The 19,143-nt window shown below is 36.1% G+C and overlaps 1 long non-coding RNA gene across 1 annotated transcript in view; it reads left to right on the top strand.

Annotated features, from left to right (window-relative positions):
• The first annotated feature begins 3,096 nt into the window (after positions 1–3,096).
• The window catches only part of LOC141419700 (uncharacterized), a 102,748-nt gene continuing 86,701 nt past the window's right edge, over positions 3,097–19,143 (top strand). Inside the window, exon 1 of the long non-coding RNA XR_012444323.1 lies at positions 3,097–3,323. This is a non-coding gene — a long non-coding RNA (uncharacterized lncRNA). The remainder of the gene's footprint in view (positions 3,324–19,143) is intronic.

The raw sequence follows: 19,143 nt of genomic DNA, 5'->3' as shown, positions 1-19,143 counted from the left end.
GAGACTAATTGTTATTGGTATAGTAATCTAAGGGTGTAATTTAAGAGCATTAGCTCAAACTTAAGGAGTTCAATTTTATTGTTTTCTTGTTTGTAAGACTTAAGTACTAAAGTAAGTCTAGTTTGTGTTAAAATATTTACAATAATGTCTATGCATTATTGTTTATATTAGGCTTTTTATAATCATTATGTATGGGCAGAATAAAATTCTTCAAGCTTTTGATATACCAATCTTCTACAGTTGGAATTTGGAATTTCAAATTGTTCACCAGAAAAAAATTTTTAGACTGTAAGATCAAACCAATCCTAACCTTTTAATTACCTTTCTTAGAAAAATTACTCCTTAGCTGATTTTCTTCTAATGAAAATACCTGAATTTAATGTTCAACAGGTTAAAAATGTCTCATGATACAAATTCATAAGTACATTTTACTCAATTATTCATGTATTACTTCATGCCAGTAAAACATCTAAAGACGTGCCAGAAGATGCCAAGTAAATACACACCACAAAATAGTCATAAGAGGAATCTGGACAGGTTAAATTTACACCTTGTTTAAAAAAATATTATCAGTATGGGAATGTTTATGTTACAATGGGATATTTCCAATTACAGGAAAGCAAATCCAATCAATAGATCAAGAGTGCATATTTGCTATAGCCATGCAAGAAAGTATAATTGTAAATACTCTGTATTGTAATGCTTTTGGAGACTGAGATTTCACATTTAAGATATCTGAAGTTTATGTCTTAAGGGGAGAAAGCTCTATGTTGTGATACTCGTATTGTAGCACCAGTTTTCACCTAAGGCACAGGGCTTCTATGGATGGTACTCACGTTATGATGATTGAGGTCATAAACATACACCACAATCACTCAAAAGCACCATCCCTTGAGGAAATATGTTAAGAATATACTATTGTAATAAAAGAATTGTGACTTCTCTGAAAATGATGAACCAAGATCCAAGGTCAACATATATAAGTGAATGAAATGGTTCTTTTATCAATGTACATTATAATTATCTTTGTGTTCCAATTTTTAAAAAACTGTTCTGCCTCTTATTATGTAAGAAACTATCTCCAAAGCTGTGAGTTCAAACCACAATCCCTCAAAAGAAACAATCTCCAATAATGAAACCAAAAATAAGCATCTTATATAAAATGTGATTATAAATCTTTAAAGGCATTGTAATAACACAATCCACATTTTTTACCATTTTTTCTAGGTCCAGAAACAATCTGAAATATAAAATGGGGAAGAGAGAATGAATGACTATGAGATGGTATTGTCAGTCTAACAATATGTTCTTAGGTTTGCTTTGTCTGGAACCACTGGTGGTCCCACCATATATTTTGCCATACACACCTGACCATTAAGAAACATAAGTAACAAATTTTTTATATCTTGATTTTATGAGGGTACAGAAATTTAAGTATTCAAAGTAAATATTATTTTATATTTTAGTTAAGGGTCTCTAAACACTTAAGGGAAATGACCTATGGAAAAGATAAAGCCAGGTTTTGAAAAGTAGAACACATATCGGTCCTGTCACTCCTCCCACCTGAATAAAATTTTAATTTCATAGATGAAAATGAAATAATTCAATCACTACATCCTTAAAGTGACTCTCTGCAACAGTATCAAATATGGAATGCAAAGTAAGAAAGGAATATTGAGTTTTCTTTAGATATGGAGTTAAGCTACCTTTTTACAAACTTAATCTAGTTTTGAGAATATATTTGTTACTCCTTTTCTTTTTCCCCCTATGCACTGGCAAATTTAGGAGTGGCACAATGATAAATAAAATTAATTTGTAGAACAAATCCCTAAATTAACATATTTTCCTAATCAATTATCTGTAGATATCTGTCTGCAAAATTCAGATAATTATAGCTTCAAGGTTACTGTCCAATAAAATATATAAATGATAGCAATTTTAAGACAATGTATGCAGCTATCCAATGTATTCCTCACATTATCATTTTAGGATATCTACTTAACGCTATTATCCTAGTTCCTGAATGCTAAGAGCATTCTATTTAACAAGGTTTGCCGTTCTTTCTTTGAAAATCTAAAGCATTTTACAATAAATGAGGTGAGGAAAAAAAGGTAGGTGTGGTTTTAGACTCAGTAAGTGATTTCTCCCATACATTATCAGAGGCACCATTGTTGATTTACAGGTATTATTAGCAACTTGTGCTATTTCTAACTAAAGACCTTAACTAAAATTTTGGAGAGGTCTTCCATCGTCCCAACACTTTACTGTTCCATACTTAAAACTATTTCTGTGTTTCTTATTTTTGTTTTCTGCTGTTATCTTTGCTTTAACCTCAGTTTAAAAAAATGCACAGTAACTCCACATCTCAGTCCATTTCAGCGTCCACAAATGTACATGAAGAAATCTGTTATGTTGCTGAGCGCATTTTGGTGCATTTCCAAGGGCAAGAGGACCAGTTTCAGGCAGCTGAAACTTCATCCTTAGGGAAAGCTTAAAAGCTGCTTCCATTTACAGCTTTAAAGACCTATCCTGGTTTACAAGCTTTTCCATATGTAGGCCAGACTACCAAGCACCAGAAGATTTATTAAGAATGAAATTTACACAATTTACACGTGCATGAACGGGGAGTCAGGGAAGGATGAGGAAGCGCTGCAAAAACACGTTTCATTCCTACTGTCTTACTGATTTCCACTCCTGTAGTTCTGTTCCAGGCATGCAAGCCTTGTGTCTACCCCTCTGACATTTTCCTTCAGTACAGCTATGAAGGGAGGTGAAACTTCTTAGATTTCCTAACTCTGAGCTAGACCACACCCTAACAAGGCATGCTCTCCTCAGATCTCACCATCTTTCCCTCCCTAAGACTATCACAATATTTCTTTTAAATCAATCTGTTCATTCCTTTCTGTTTAATTTTTATATCAAGTTAACATCTCAAAACAAAATCAATACCTGGTGCTTTAATGAAAAAAAAAAAAATCCCTCACCCGTATCCACTTGACCCAAAAGAAAAACTTGAGTACTGCTGTCCCTGATAGCAGCACCCCCTCTCCCCACACCCTGGACGCGCCCTGCGTGGTTCCCCGCCCTCCCCACTTATGGGGCGCAATGACAGTCTCCTGCTACTCCTCCACTCGGCGTCACACAACTTTCCTCAACCCTGTGCTAACTTGCAGGGCACAACCTCAGTGGAAAGTAACAAGGCAACGTGTATAAATCCCAACACTAAAAAAGCAAAACAGCGGGGTCCTACCAGCGCGGCTCTTGATGACGTCGGTGAATTCGTCCACAGAGGCATCTTCCCGGGTCTCCTTGGAACCCCTCAGGTGAGCCATAGCCACACGGTACATGCCCTGGCTTCCCCACCACCCAAACTTTGGAGGCAGGTGGATTCCTGCAGTCTGCCTGATGCTCTCCAAAGCAGATAGATAACTGGGGATCTTGTGCGTCCGAGGGCGGATTTCCCTCCTCCCCAGATCCTCAGGCACCGAGATAGGGATGCGGGGGACTGCGCGGGGGGGCTAGATGGTAAGCTGGGAAACAGAGAAAAACTGGCACCTTGGCGTGGGTTGGTTGAAAGAGGGCGCCATCAAAATGCCCAGCCCATCCTTAGAGACTAGGAAACAGGTGCTGTTCCCAGCTGCAGGTTCTAAAATAGTGTGGGCGAGGGCTGGAAGGTGAAAGCTGAGGAGGGACCTGGTGGTGGTCAATAAATCCACAAGCAAGTTAGAGACTCGCTTTTCCACCCTGCGCAGAATCAATGCAAAAACAAGAGCAATTAGGGAGCCGCTTGCCAAAAACAGCACATGAGGTCATGAATGATTTAGCATTGCCACTTATGACTACCCTGGGGAGAAGGGTCACTTGCTTTAGCTATCTGGGTCACTTACACGTGTGTACACACTTTAGTATCCTGACTCAAGTGCATTGACCGGATGTGGGTATTTGTCTGAAGACAATTTTCTTAGACGATTTCACCAAAGCTACCCACTCTTCTTTCAGCGTGTACATTCACTCAGCCTGCCTGCTCCATCCCTACCTCCCACCCCGGAGCCTAGAATTAGATTGGACTATAAACAGCTCATGACTTTATTTTCTAAAAATTTCAAAAGTGACTCTCATTTGGCTAGTATCCTTATTCCTCACCCCCCCCACATACACATATAACTTATCTTGCACTTCTTCCTACAGTACGCAGTAACCTTAAATCCTAGACATCATCTACTCAAGAAAAATTAACTTTACAAGAGAAACTTGGAAAAGTACCTAGCAACAGCTAAGATTTTTCTTGTCATCTTCATTTTCATTAAGAACAGAGATCCTTTTCTAAAACACTTGTTCTCAACTCTCACCAGAAATTGGAATAAACTGGAGTAGTTTACAAAGCAATGATGCCTATTTTCACCCCCAGCATTACTAATGAATAGATCTCACCTGGGCACCAGGGTTTTTAACAAGCTCCCAAGTGATCCCAATGGGCAACCAAGGTTTTATTCAAACTTCATGTTTTTCTCATTGTGATAAAGGGCATATACATAGTCAATTTGGTTCCTTCCTCAAGATAATATTACTAGTAACTGTCTTCCCATTCCCATTATAGTGCTTAAGGTAAAAAATGTTTGCAGTCCTGTTTTGCATTACCAAATTGGTCTTTTTCATAGCAGCACTTTATTTTGACAAAAAGTTAGTAGTTAGACCTAACTTCAGAATTCCCTTAAATGTAGGGTGACTCTTAGATTGGGTTCTCAACTAGATAAACTTGACTTTATCCTGAGAAATCATGTCTATTGAATATCTATTGTGTACAGACAGATGTGTTATGTTTTCCAAGTGGTCATTTTTTAGACATAATAGCTCTAATAATTTTATAAAGTGAAATATATTTAGAGTTATGGCAGAGCTCTTATTTAAGTGAAGAAAAATGTGAAAATAATTCACAAGTCAGAAAAAATAAGCACTGACACACTGCATTTTCTATTATCGAATTAATGCATTAAAATAACTACAGATTAAAATTACTTATAACTATCTTTAGGTATGTCTGTGAAAATATTGTTGTATGAAAGAAGTAAATTCTCTTAAATATCATGCTGAAAAAGATAAAACTACATGGAGTATATATATTGTTTGAATAAGCAACTATAGCAAAACATCTCTAGGACACAAAAAGAAAACTATGGTATTTTAGGAGTGAAGCAAGATTTTATAAACCTCTAAGATACTTAAGCTTCTAAAAGCTGAGTGAGTATGTGGATAAAATTATTGCTCGTTATTTTATTCTATTCAAAACATCTTCAAAAGTTAGTTTTAAGTCTTCCTGGAAATTGTCTGGTGAAGATGATTAAGCAATGAGCTTATTATGAATTCACACTGCTCTATTTATTTTAACAAATATAAAAATAGATTTCTTAAAGATTTTCTATTCAAGAACTTTGAGGTGAGGGAGGTAAGGGTACCTCTATGTAGAGTCCCAGTTACACCTAGGTGACTCCTTAACTGGCCCATAGAAATATCAAGTGTTTTTCAGTTTGGATATTGTCCTGCATAAATGAATTCCAAGAACCCCTGCAGCTCTCCATACCAGAAAGGATTTGCAACTAAGATGATAAAAGACATTCAAATCATGTCAAAGACCCTTAGGTTACCAGCCAAAGTCATTTATTATATGAAGAGTCCAAGTGGAATATTGACAACATGACATAAATTAAATAAACTCTACTACTTTAATTGTGAATGGATAATTGTATCCTGGAGGTCTTAAATACAGCACAGATCTTTTACACTAAAAATATGCCTCCCACAAAGTTTTATGTAATTTCCTTTACCAGATAATGCTGAACAGTATTTTAGATATACATTTTGTGAACCGTCATCACTTTGTATAGTAATATCCATTGATTGCACAAGAGAACTTTCATGAATCAACATGGCTATTTGTTAGTTTTCTCTTAACAGAGCTATTTTAGAAAACATGGTTAAAAATATACCTATTTTAGGCATGCAGAGAAAGCATTTTTCCTTAGGAGACTGGAAGTTTAGTTTATATTTTTAGATTGCCATCATGGGCTCTGCAAATTTTTCTAAGAAACATTTTCAACACAATCAAGGGTAATTTAAATCACAACATTTTCTTGTTTTTTCTAAACTTGCTTTTTAGTGATCTCTTGAAAATTTTTGACTACTAGAATGATCTGAATTTAAGCATTCTCTTGCCTTCTGGCGTGTCCTCAGAGTTCTAGAAGAGGGGTATGTTGCCTTGATATTAAGCATTTATTGATACTAAAGCTAAAATCTAGGTGTTAGACTATCTGAAAGGCTCTAACATCCTTTTTTGCCCAAGATCATTTTTATAGGTTGAATCTTGTGATGAGGTTGATAGGTACCATTATGTCAAGTCCAAGAGGCTGGTTAGGGCAAAGAAATTATACTTCTCTATTGGGTATTTTCAGGATTCAGGAAAAGCACATAGAACTGAAGATGCCATTCTAATTTTGGTGAATGTTGGAATGGAAGTATGGCTCAAGTGGTAGAACACCTTTGCAAGTGTGAAACCCTAAGTTCAAACCACAGTCCCACCAAAAAACAAAACATAAAATTTTGGGGAATGCATTTTGCCATGTAGGAAAAAGGTTTAATGGGTTTCATATATATAAGGGAAACAGAATGATGAAACTTCTTGTAATTGCTTTAATTGGAAAGGGGAGGGGTTTGTAGGGGGTGGGAAGATGGAAGGGGTAATCAAACCAATGTACAGTGTAAAGCTATTCAGAATTGTCACAACAAATTCTCCATGCACAATGAATATATAATAATAAAAATGAAAACAATCCATAAATATATGAGTCTCAGTATGGCTAAGAGGCAGATTTGGGCAAGAACTCAGTCATGTTTAGAAAAAAATGAATCAATTTGTGGAAGAAACTTGATAGTTCTTTTTGGCCTCCTTCTGAGCTAAAAATGAATAACAAACAGTTCCTTCTAGACTTGCCCCATGTCAAAATTTATTTCGTATTAGTGTGAACCACTACTGTGTGCAACTATAATTTCTTTATTATTAATTTCGCCTGAAATTTTCACTAGAAACTAGCATGGTTCCTTCTGGCTGGCCTTTTATTTGACATTGTGGGTTTTTGGAGACAGCTGGGTTATAAACTCAACTTCAAAAGGAGACTCAATTCGTTCTCATTTATCAAATTAGGCATAACTATGCATCTAGCAAAACTAGGTTTCCAAAAATTATCATTGTAGTACTGCTAATAGCATTAGGTACTGTGTAGTTTATTCCAGTCTTTTAATATATAAAATGAAATCCATAATTTTATTATGTCAAAGACAAAATTAGCAACAGTACTATAATTAGAAGCAAACTCTGAGACAAGAATTTTGAGACCATATAACTTAATTTGTAGGCAATATCATCAGTATGAAAACAAGAAGGTGATCAAGAAAAAAAAAAGCAAATATAGTTGGTATTGTGAACAGATTTCTGCTGTGACAACTGGGTAAATACAGAGGCTGATACACAAACCATGGGACAGGGTTAGTTGTCTGTAGGTATGTAGATGGTAGCATTTTTGAGTTTCATTTCTTGTCACTCATTAATTTTTTCAATTTTAGATCATATATAGATAAACCATTTGAATACAAATCCAAACATATATATTTAATTTAAAAATACATGTTGATTATACAAATTCCATACACAGTTTTCTAAATATGTTTAGAATTTGTTTCCCCTCATTTTGTTTCCTAAATAATCTTTTCTAGTCATTCTTGGGGCTTTTATCAAACATGTATGCATGCCTTATAGATCCTATGTATTGTAAGTTCTATAGAAACAATAACTCAATGATAATTCCTTGTATTTATAGCCTTCACAGCTTACACACTGTTCTTGTATTCATTATTTCATTAATTATCACATCTCTGGTAGGTAAATAAATGTATCTAATTTATAAATTGTGCTAGCAATAATTTATTGTGTAATGTATTACATATTACATACATTACCCAAAACGTAGCAGCTTAAAACAATGAAAATCACATTTACTCCCTATTACCCTCTCATTTTGCCCTAATCATTCACACTATTCTCCTCAAGTAGTCCCCATTTTTTGTTCATGTTGGTTATTTTCTTAAATCTGCAAATTAGGGAAGGATTTGACATGAAGAGATGATTTCCTTTCTAACTGGTATCACAGGGAAACACTAAAAATCTGAGGGTTAGAATCTAGACTCATTCTATCCTCATTCATATGTCTGATAATTGGTTAAGTTGTTAGTTATGATTTTTATTGAATTTGTGGTCAGAACACTTATATATAACCTTTCCATGTAGCTTCTTGGCTTCCTCATACATAGTTGCTGAGGTCAAAGGTGAGGGTCAAAAAAAAGAAAGCCACAGATGAAAAGCCTAAATTTGTAAGTGATCAAACATCTTCACCCATATTAAAATCATTGAGCCAGTCACCAAGGCTTCATATTGGATTGTAGTCCTTCTTTTCTGAGCTTTTTTCCTACTAACTCCAGCTCATACTCATTTTATTCTAGCTATGTCTGCTCCTCATAAAATATTCTACCCTCAAAGACTATGGGTCTTGACTTATAGTTATCTAAACCACAATACAAAAACCAATGATTTTGAGATTGCGGCTGACTTTTCCAATATCTCATTCTAGCCTGTTAATTTTATTTGTGCTTGAGTATATGTGAGCAATAGAATATTTATTGAGCATCTATCATGTTCAATGCACTGGACTAGGTGCTAGAAATGCAATGATAAGTAAATATTCTTGTCATAATGGAACTATCAGCTGAGGAAAGTTAGGAAAGGCAGAAAAGTATGGATCACACACAGAAATAAGTTTGCAGCTAGATCAAGGATATATGTTGCTTCAGTGTCTGTAATAGCCATGATTGGCTACATGAAGGGCAGAGCGGACTTCACTGAGAAAGAAATGATTAATTTAACATGTATAGATCTATAGATAAAACCTTACTAACTGGATGATTTTTCTTTTGAAATCCTGTCTGTAGACTCAATGGCCTATTCAGGGCCCCCTAAAAACACAAAAGATGTATTCCAAATCTGATATGTCCACAATAAGCCTCTTTATCATTCCTAGATCTTGTTACCAGATCTGCCTTCTCCATTATTGTGGATATCAACATCTACATTCCAGTTTGTGAGTTCACAAGACAATGTCATTCTTCAATCTTCACTTTCTCTTTCATACCCTGCCTTCAACTACATCCAGAATCTACTTCATCTCCATACTTCTATAGTTATTTCCCTGATTCAAATCATCATCATTGGTTTCGTAAATTACTTCATATGTTTCTATTTGTTTTTAACTTGGCTGTGGCCAATTATTGAGTCATAGTTTATTAAATATTGTGCCTTAAAAAGAGCAGTAAAACAATGTCATAGAATATAATGGAAAACATTGAACTGTATAATTTATGCAAATGAAAAAAATTATAAAATATTAATTTGGGATTATACATTTATAGGGACACATGACATATATTTATCTGTACTTGTACACATATATTTGTATATCCTAAATTTCAATGTAAAATATTCACATGGCATATCAATCCAAAATTTTTGAAATGTATTTTAGAGTCTAGGTGCTTCAATTTTGTCTCACTACAATCTATTCAGAAAAGATAAATTAGAAGAATATCCACTACTGACAAAATTATAGTTAATTAATAAAAGTGAAATACTGAGAATATATCTATATTTTCAAAATACTTAATAGGGCTCTCATTTCATTCCAAACGACAGCCTTCTGTGTGCCCATACTATGACTTATAAGAGTCACATATTCAACCATTACCTTACCTCTTTCTCTCACACCTCATTTTCTATTGCTTTCATTCTTTATGGCCTAATCCAGCTGAGCTCTTCTTGATGTTTTTTTTTTTTGTTTTTTTTTATTTTTTTCTTTTTCATTTTTCTTTTATTATTCATATGTGCATACAAGGCTTGGTTTATTTCTCCCCCCTGCCCCCACCCCCTCCCTTACCACCCACTCCACCCCCTCCCGCTCCCCCCCTCAATACCCAGCAGAAACTATTTTGCCCTTATCTCTAATTTTGTTGTAGAGAGAGTATAAGCAATAATAGGAAGGAACAAGGGGTTTTGCTGGTTGAGATAAGGATAGCTATACAGGGCATTGACTCACATTGAGTTAAGACAGTCTCAGCACATACAAATCTCAGGACTTTTGACCTTGCAATTTTACCTGCCTGGAAGACACTTCTCTTATTGTACATTCATGGCTTCCTCTATCACCTCTTTTAGATATTTCTCATTTTTTCTTTGAGCCATCATGATGTATTTGAAGTTTCTATCAGTTATCCTAATTGCCTTACATTCCCCATTGCATTTGCCTATTTGGTTTCCTTGTAAATTAACCACTTCTGACATATTACATATTTTACTTAACTGGTATACAGTCTGCTCCTTTTCTCCTGACCCATGAAAGACTATGAACTCTGTATGACAAGTAATTTTGTCTGTTCTCTACTCTGCATAATCCCCAGTGATGAGTACACTCACTTATACTGAAGGTGTTGCGTGGGTGTATGGATGGATGAATGGTTGGGTGGCTGAATTAATCAATTGATGAAGGAGTGAATGAAATGAAACTTATTCTAAAGAGTAGGAATGATAAAACAATTCTCTAGCAAGAGTGTTGGACAGAGGATGTAGGACACCCTGATCCGTGGCCTTAAGAAAGAATAAAATGTCAGTGTACCTTAACAGGAAGTAGTGAAATAAAGATAGGGAAATATGGCTCATGAGGTAGTCAGGATCCATCTAAGTGGATCTAAAGCACAAAACTAAAGAAACTTGTCTCTATCTTAAAAAACACTTAGAAGTCAGTGAAGGCTTCTAAATTTGAGAAAGGAGTAGAGGGGCAAAGAACAAATGGTGATGCCATGATTTTATTTGCATCTTAAAATGACAAAGAAGATTCATCCATGAAAAAAGTTCAGGTATTCTAGTGAGAGCAACTATATCTCTCATCACTTTAATCTAAGCATCATATCCTTCTTTGGATTTAAAGTGATTCTAATCACATTTCATTGATCCTTCTCTTAGGTTTCTAACTGAATTTTATTTGAGAAACCCCTCAAATTTATTCATCCAGAAATCTTGGGAGTATAAAGATCATGGCATTATTCTAAGAAGAGATATAGACTTATTTTATATACTTTATTAAGCAAGAAAAGTCAGATTTCATGATCCTAAGTTACAAGTTTTTCCCACATATTTTGAAAGATTATATCATGCTCAAAGCTTTGGCTTTGGGCTAAATTTTAACATTGTTATCCAAATAACTTGTTATTATCCCAATTTAAATATGAAAGTCTTTTACTGACAACTGAGTACTCTGAAACACAAAAATACTGAAACATATAATTGTACTTTAGACAGAAAAACCTTACTAAATTTCACACATCTCACACATGCATGCATACACAATTTGCCTGGTGAAATATAAGCACTGTGAGTAAATAAAAAGCTATGCTGTTTTTTTCTTTCTTGTATTAATGTAGGAATTAATTAAAATGAACTTGACAATATTGTAACTCAGAGCAGTGGTCCTAAGTAAAAGGAAAATCAATAGAGACAGTCTAATCAATGCATGTCTAATATATTTTTTCACAAAGGACTAATTATAATATCTTCTGGGAATTTCAAAGTAGTGCTATTGACTTCTAGGTACTTAAAATAATTCTGACTGCACATGCATGTACAATAAAACACACATGTAAAAACGAATGAAAACTCTGATAAAGCAATTTTATTTTTTTTTCTACCTCTACTGTTTTATCATTCTCTGTCCTATAACCAATATATTGTACAACTTGAAATTTCATATTTTTATTTGTAAGAATGTGGTTTTTGTACTTCCCAAAGATACTTTGCAGAAGTTAAGGCAATAAAGCAAGCTAACAAAATCATTTTGTAAATGAAGTAAAAGAACAAGTAGATTAACATTAAACATTGTTAACCTCAGAATGGACTAGAAGAAGTATTTAATTAATGCAACTTGACTGAATGAGAGGCTATATTCCAGTGTAGTAATTTTTTTTCATTTTTCTTTTATTATTCATATGTGCATATAAAGCTTGGTTCATTTCTCCCCCCTGCCCCCACCCCCTCCCTTACCACCCACTCCGCCCCCTCCCTCTCCTCCCCCCTCAATACCCAGCAGAAACTATTTTGCCCTTATTTCTAATTTTGTTGTAGAGAGAGTATAAGCAATAATAGGAAGGAACAAGGGTTTTTGCTGGTTGAGATAAGGATAGCTATACAGGGAGTTGACTCACATTGATTTCCTTCTAGGTACTTAAAATAATTCTGACTATGAGCTACTGTAGGAGATATGTTTTATTGCACATGCATGTACAATAAAACACACATGTAAAAACAAATGAAAACTCTGATGAAGCAATTTTAAAATATATATTATTATTAATTGTGGTCACCATGCATTGTAATTAATCACTGACTCTTATTCCTCTAGCTCAGTGTAAACTTGGTAACCTTTGATCAACATCTTCCCTTTGCCCCCTTTCTGTACTCTATTAGCCTCTGATAAACACCTTTCAACTATGTTTCTATGAGATTGATTTTTTTAAATAGATTGTATATGTGAGATAATACAGTATCTACTAAAATATGTTCTAATGTTTTCACTACAAAAATGCTAAATTGATGAGGTAATGGGTATGTTAATCAGATTGAATCTTTAATATATACATAGATCAAAACACCTTATTGTACCATATATATAGATATGTATGCATATACACAGGTATATATAATGTACACATACAAAATTATGTCAATTTAAAAAATTATAATCTCATGAACCAATAATTACCCCTTTACTTTATATTACCTCAGAATTTGTAAAACAATACTAAATAGTAATGGGTACTCACTACAGGGAGGATACTAGGGAAATTTTTATGGATTCCACACAAAAAATATTGAAATAAAAATAAGAAAAAATTTTATTTATTTATTTTCCAATGTGTAGATAACTCAGCCAGATATTATTCATATTGATATTTATATGATATGTAATCTGTTGTTCAAATAGCTTCAAATAAGGGTCATTTAAGGAAATTTGTAAAGGAAATTTTACAATGATTTATTTGGATATATGCAAATTAGTCAGTTATGTCTATCTTGACAACAGAAATTCTTTAAATATTTATCCTTATTTCTAACTCCACTGTGGTAATTATTCAAGGAGGTCTGAAATACTAATTTCAAGCATGCACTATCAGTGGGCTGGATGGCCCACTGCATATCCATTGTCTATATATCCTATTTTTCCATGGATACTGTAACGTCCTTTTGGATTGTGCTTTTTGAAAGTTATTCAATAGAAGGATGTGGGAAACCCTCAGGATCTAACAAAGCCTCTAGGAAAAAGTGGAGTCACTATAGCTTTTGTGCAACAGCCCTAAGAGAGATTGCAGCAGTCCAAGAGGACAGTTGCTGAACTCCCCTGTTCTCTCTCTGCATGGGATCTGGAAGACCCAGTCCCTAGAACATGATGTTCTGCACTTGGGCTTGTAGCCATAGCAATGTGACAGCCAATCCTAGTACAGAGGTCAAGGAAACCTGGGGACTGCCACGTACTATGTACTGCTTATCTACACTGCTTAAATACACTCTTCAGAAAACAAACTACGCCATTGCTGCCTGGTACAACCCCAAGTTTGTGTCATTATTTGCCACTCGAGCACCCAAGGCCAAGTCAGAGACCCTGCTGCAGCTGGACTGTGGCAAGTGGTGCCATGACTTGGATCCACTCTGAATGTCTTGGCAGTATAATTCAAGGAGGGACAGGCTCACTGTGGAGCTCCAACCCAAGGTGTCAGGAACCATAAAGTTGGGGGACAGAATGGGGAACTCACTGAGTTCAGAACATAGGCATTTCTTACAGCTTCTGCGCTGTTTGCTAAAAAGTAAGTGTATATCTTACACCCAGGGACAAATTGAAGATTTTATAGAGATAGTTATCCAATTTAATCCTTGGTTTCCTGAGCATGGAACTTTGGATCCCAATAGCTGGAAGCAGATAGGAGAAAATGTAAAAAGAGCTCACCAAAGAGGGGAAAATATTCCTATTCATTTTTTTGGCATGTGGTTCTCTATTCATTATTGCTTGGGACCTCTAACAGATCCTTCTAAAGAGGCTCATAAATCAAGTCTTCCAGAGAACAATAAGGAAGATAATAAGAAGGACAATAAGGAAGAGGAAAAGCCTCCTCCACAAAAACTTGTAAAATTTCAGTTTTCCTCTATGGAGGATTCTGCACCACCTTATGCTAGCCTTTACCCATCATTGGCCCCATTTCAGGTTGATCCTCAGACCATTGCCATACCTTAGGCAAGAACAAAATGGAGAAAAATGAAGACGTTTCCCTAGAAACAACTTTCAGGCAACTCTTATTGGAGGATGGGAATAATGACCCTTCTCCTCTGCCTTTAGCTCTTTCATCTTCAGAGAACCCTCTGGTCCTTCCCTTCATCCTGGGGCCTCAGGGACAATGAAGGCATGAACTTGTTTCATTTGAGGTACTTAGAAGATTTAGAGATTCAGTCAGGGAGAATGGAGCTAATGGTCCCTACATTCTTACTCTATTGGAAAATCTGAGTTGAGAAATTTGTACACCATGGGACTACAAGCAGTTAGCCTCAGCTTGCCTTAGCCCTGGTGATTTCCTTATATAGAAAGCAAAATATTATGATGAATGTGATGAACAGGCACAAAGAAATAGGGCTACAGGGGTTCCTTTAACTGAGGACGAACTGCAGGGGTTTGGTCCATTTGCCAATGCCCTTCAACAGTTGCAAGGCACACCCCAATGTTTTGACCAGGTAAGACTTTGTGCCAAGAGAGTCTGGAGTAGCCTCCCTGACTCTGTCAGAGAATCAACTGAAAGTTTCTTACAACTAAAACAAAAGGTCAATGAGCCGTGGGCTGAATTCTTGACTCGTGTAAAAAGTGTTATCAGCTGCAAAATTCAACATACAAATGCACAAAGGTTCTTGGTTCACCAAATTGCATATGAGGGGGCTACCAAAGAATGTAAAAAAGCGATCAGACCAGTAAAGAATGGAAATCTTTCTACTTGGGTTTCTGCTACCCAGGATATCGGCACCCAAACCTATATGGCCACCACTGTTGTGGCTGCCCTTATAAAAGGGAACCCTACTCTTTCCCACACTACATGCTTTGGATGTGGACAAAAAGGCCACTGGAAAAAGGACTGAATCAACATAGAAAAATCATTAGCATTTCTATACATTAACAATGAGCAAACTGAAAAAGAATGTATGAAAACAATTCCATTTACAATAGCCTCAAAAAAAATCAAATACCTAGGTGTAAACCTAACAAAAGATGTGAATGACCTCTACAAGGAAAACTATAAACTTCTAAAGAAAGAGATTGAGGAAGACTATAGAAAGTGGAGAGAATTCCCATGCTCATGGATTGGTAGAATCAACATAGTAAAAATGTCTGGACTCCCAAAAATAATCTACACGTTTAATGCAATTCCCATCAAAATTCCAATTACATTCATTAAAGAGATTGAAAAATCTACCATGAAATTTATATGGAAACACAAGAGGCCATGAATAGCCAAGGCAATACTCAGTCAAAAGAACAATGCTGGAGGTATCACGATACCTGACTTCAAACTATATTACAAAGCAATAATGATAAAAACAGCATGGTACTGGCACAAAAACAGACATGAAGACCAGTGGAACAGAATAGAGGACCCGGATATGAAGCCACACAACTATAACCAACTTGTCTTTGACAAAGGAGCTAAAAATATACGATGGAGAAATAGCAGCCTCTTCAACAAAAACTGCTGGGAAAACTGGTTAGCAGTCTGCAAAAAACTGAAACTAGATCCATGTATATCACCCTACACCAATATTAACTCAAAATGATTAAGGATCTTAATATCAGACCACAAAATCTAAACTTGATACAGGAAAGAGTAGGAAATACTCTGGAGTTAGTAGGTATAGGCACGAACTTTCTCAATGAAACCACAGCAACACAGCAACTAAAAGATAGCATAGATAAATGGGACCTCATAAAACTAAAAAGCTCTGTTCATCAAAAGAAGTGGTCTCTAAACTGAAGAGAACACCCACAGAGTGGGAGAAAATATTTGCCAGCTACACATCAGACAAAGGACTGAAAACCAGAATATATAGGGAACTTAAAAAACTAAATTCTCCCAAGACTAATGAACCAATAAAGAAATGGGCAAGTGAACTAAACAGAACTTTCTCAAAAGAAGAAATTCAAATGGCCAAAAAACACATGAAAAAATGCTCACCATCTCTAGCAATAAAGGAAATGCAAATTAAAACCACACTAAGATTCCACCTCACCCCTGTTAGAATAGCCATCATTAGCAGCACCACGAACAACAGGTGTTGACAAGGATGAGGGGGAAAAAGGAACCCTCATACACTGTTGCTGGGAATGTAAACTAGTACAACCACTCTGGAAAAAAATTTGGAGGCTACTTAAAACACTAAACATTGATCTACCATTTGATCCAGCAATACCACTCTTGGGAATATACCCAAAAGACTGTGACACAGGTTACTCCAGAGGCACCTGCACACCCATGTTTATTGCACACTATTTACAATAGCCAAGTTATGGAAACAGCCAAGATGCCCCACCACTGACAAATGGATTAAGAAAATGTGGTATCTATACACAATGGAATTTTATGCAGCCATGAAGAAGAATGAAATGTTATCATTCGCTGGTAAATGGATGGAATTGGAGAACATCATTCTGAGTGAGGTTAGCCTGGCCCAAAAGACCAAAAATCTTATGTTCTCCCTCATATGCGGACATTAGATCAAGGGCAAACACAACAAGGGGATTGGACTTTGAGCACATGATAAAAGCTTTAGCGCACAAGGGAGGTGTGAGGATAGGTAAGACACCTAAAAAATTAGGTAGCATTTGTTGCCCTTAACGCAGAGAAACTAAAGCAGATACCTTAAAAGCAACTGAGGCCAATAGGAAAAGGGGACCAGGAACTAGAGAAAAGATTAGATCAAAAAGAATTAACCTAGAAGGCAACACACACGTACAGGAAATTAATGAAAGTCAACTCCCTCTATAGCTATCCTTATCTCAACCAGGAACACTTGTTCCTTCCTATTATTGCCTATACTCTCTCTTCAACAAAATTAGAGATAAGGGCAAAATTGTTTATGCTGGGTATTGAGGGGGTGGGGGGAGAGGGAGGGGGCAGAGTGGGTGATAAGGGAGGGGGTGGGGGCAGGGGGGAGAAATGACCCAAGCCTTGTATGCACATATGAATAATAAAACAATAAAAAATAAAAAATTAAAAATAAAATAAAATACAAAAAAAAAAAAAGAAAAAGGACTGCCCTGAGGGCAAAGATTACCAGGGCCCAAAGCATGTCCCACCAGGAGGAAAACCTATTAAAATGTGCCCACGATGCAATAAAGGCTATCATTGGGATAAAGACTGTAAATCCAAATTTCATGCTGATGGGAGACCTTTAAACAGGACTGTGGGCAACCTTCAGCCCCACCCCAAGAAGGAATAATTTCCTGTATCCAGTGGGAAAACTCCCAGAGTTCAGGATTTAATCTCTTGGTCTTTGAAACATTAACCATCTCTCCAGGTAATACACCAGTCCCAGTAACATGTCATTTCTATAACTCTGTAAAAGAATTAACAGGAATAATCATGGGGAATGAAAAGTATCTTCTCCAAGGACTAACTGTGCATACTTATTATACTATGCTGCAATCCAAGTCTCCAACAATAGTCTATGTTTCTAGCTCTAGGTAATGGTTAGAATTAGAAAAGTATGCCAAGATTGCAATATTTTTGCCTTTACCATCTGAAACCTCTCTTCAAATATATTGGACTCAACCCATTTTAGATCAAAGGCCCTTAGCTACTATCTATATTAGAGGAATAGTTTTTTGAGGTCTTCTACACACAGGAGCAGATCAGAGTGTTATCCCTTAATCGTTATGGCCTAAACATTGGGGAACAAAAAGAGGAACCACAATACAAGGAGTAGAGGGACCACAATTAGCCAAGGTTAGTGCAGAGGTACTCCAATGGGAAGATGAAGAGGACAATTCAGGGACTTTTCAACCTTTCATGATTACAGGGCTACAGTTGTGCTTATGGGGGAGAGACATAATGCAACAATTGCACATGACTCTTACCATGCACAAAGCTCAACCTTGGGAGAAGGCTATTTCCCAGGCTCAACAAGATAGGAAAGTCACAGGTCCTTGGGGGGAGGCCCTTTCCCAAGCTCAACAAGATAAGACAATCATATGACCTTGGGAGGAGGCCCTTTTCCAATGTTCTTCCTGTTGCTGTGGCCTTGGTTATTCTTGTAACCACCCCCTTCCTAGGGGCCACTGATGGGAAGTCCTGGCACACATCTATACCACTTAAATGGTTATTCAATGAGCCTATATGGGTTGATCAGTGGCCACTTTCAGGACAAAAATTACAATAGGCTCATATTTTGGTATAACAAGTAAAAGCTGGACATGTGGAGCATTCCAATAGTCCATGGAATAGTCCTATTTTTATAATAGAAAAAAAAGACCAAAGGAAAATACAGATTAATACATGACCTTCAAGCCATTAACAAAGCTATGCAAACCACAGGAGCTTTACAACCTGGCCTCCCTTCTCCTGCCATGATTCCTGAGGATTTACAATTATAATTATAGATTCAAAAGATTGTTTTTTTACTATCCCATTACATCACAATGATGAGGAAAAATTTGCCTTTACATTGCCTTCCATTAATAATGAAAAACCAGCTCAATGATATCAATAGAAAGTATTACCTCAAGGCATGAAAAACAGTCCCACCATATATCAGGTATATGTCCATGTCACTCTTATACCTTTTTGTAAAAAATGGCCACAAATTAAATGTTTTCATTATATGGATGATCTTTTAATTGCTCATCCCTCATTTTACACTATTACAACAGGCCCTCAGAGACTTGGAAAGATGCCTAGCCAAGGAAGGTTTAA

The sequence above is a fragment of the Castor canadensis genome, chromosome X, assembly GCF_047511655.1.
Source record: "Castor canadensis chromosome X, mCasCan1.hap1v2, whole genome shotgun sequence".
NCBI classification, from domain to species: domain Eukaryota; kingdom Metazoa; phylum Chordata; class Mammalia; order Rodentia; family Castoridae; genus Castor; species Castor canadensis.
The sequence above is the reverse complement of the archived record's forward strand: the minus strand, read 5'-3'. Positions and strand labels throughout refer to the sequence as shown.